This window comes from Schistocerca gregaria, unplaced genomic scaffold, assembly GCF_023897955.1.
Source record: "Schistocerca gregaria isolate iqSchGreg1 unplaced genomic scaffold, iqSchGreg1.2 ptg000317l, whole genome shotgun sequence".
Taxonomy (NCBI): Eukaryota; Metazoa; Arthropoda; class Insecta; order Orthoptera; family Acrididae; genus Schistocerca; species Schistocerca gregaria.
In genome coordinates, this window is record NW_026061795.1 from 8,222,049 (window position 1) to 8,223,973 (window position 1,925).

The window sequence follows — 1,925 nt, forward strand, 5'->3', positions numbered from 1 at the left end:
TTTCAATGTCTCCGCATACCGCAGCACGCGACACAGCTTTGCAGACGAGAAGTACAACCGTTTCAGAGAGAAGAGCGGCCAATGTGACGATCTGGCTTTAAGTCGATTCGATAACAAATGACGAAAACGGACGGATTTATCAGGTTTTTACTACATATGAACACATTTCACGTTCTCCCGTGCAACTCGGCTGCTAGTCCTCCTTTCATGCTGAATCTTAAGGTACTAGCTCATGTCCAAGGCACCAAAGCCAGCTAAAAAGTCAATAATCGATACCGATAACTTGAATTGGATTACTTCTTACTGGCTATTACATCAACTTAGATGCTTCATCTGTGTTCTACTATGGTAATTTTAGTGTCTCCACATACCGCAGCACGCGACATAGCTTTGCAGACGATAAGTACACCCGTTTCAGAGAGAAGAGCGGCCAATGTGACGATCTGGCTTTAATTCGATTCGATTACAAATGACGAAAACGGACGGATGTCTCAGGTTTTTACTGCATATGAACACTTTTCACATTCTCCCATGCAACTCGGCTGCTAGTCCTCCTTTCATGCAGAATCTTAAGGTCCTAGCTCATGTCCAAGTCACCAAAGCCAGCTAAAAAGTCAATAATCGATACCTAAAACTTGAATTGGATTACTTCTTACTGGCTATTACATCAACTTAGAAGCTTCATCTGTGTTCTACTATGGTGCTTTTAGTGTCTCCGCATACCGCAGCACGCGACATAGCTTTGCAGACGATAAGTACAACCGTTTCAGAGAGAAGAGCGGCCAATGTGTCGATCTGGCTTTAAGTCGATTCGATAACAAATGACGAAAACGGACGGATTTCTCAGGTTTTTACAACATATGAACACTTTTCACATTCTCCCGTGCAACCCGGCTGCTAGTCCTCCTTTCATGCTGAATCTTAAGGTCCTAGCTCATGTCCAAGGCACCAAAGCCAGCTAAAAAGTCAATAATCGATACCTAAAACTTGAATTGTACTACTTCTTACTGGCTATTACATCAACTTAGATGCTTCATCTGTGTTCTACTATGGTGCTTTTACTCTCTCCACATACCGCAGCACGCGACATAGCTTTGCAGACGATAAGTACAACCGTTTCAGTGAGAAGAGCGGCCAATGTGACGATCTGGCTTTAAGTCGATTCGATAACATATGACGAAAACGGACGGGTTTCTAAGGTTTTTATTACATATGAACAGTTTTCACATTCTCCCGTGTAACTCGGCTGCTAGTCCTCCTTTCATGCAGAATGTTAAGGTCCTAGCTCATGTTCAAGGCACCAAAGCCAGCTAAAATGTCAATAATCGATACCTAAAACTTGAATTGCACTACTTCTTACTGGCTATTACATCAACTTAGAAGCTTCATCTGTGTTCTACTATGGTGATTTTAGGGTCTCCGCATACCGCAGTACGCGACATGGCTTTGCAGACGATAAGTACAAGCGTTTCAGAGAGAAGAGCGGCCAATGTGACGATCTGGCTTTAAGTCGATTCGATAACAAATGACGAAAACGGACGGATTTCTTAGGTTTTTACTACATATGAACACTTTTCACATTCTCCCATGCAACTCGGCTGCTAGTCCTCCTTTCATGCAGAATCTTAAGGTCCTAGCACATGTCCAAGGCACCAAAGCCAGCTAAAAAGTCAATAATCGATACCTAAAACTTGAATTGTACTACTTCTTACTGGCTATTACATCAACTTAGAAGCTTCATCTGTGTTCTACTATGGTGCTTTTAGTGTCTCCACATACCGCAGCACGCGACATAGCTTTGCAGACGGTAAGTACAACCGTTTCAGAGAGAAGAGCGGCAAATGTGACGATCTGGCTTTAAGCCGATTCGATAACAAATGACGAAAACGGTCGGATTTTTAAGGTTTTTATTACATATGAACACT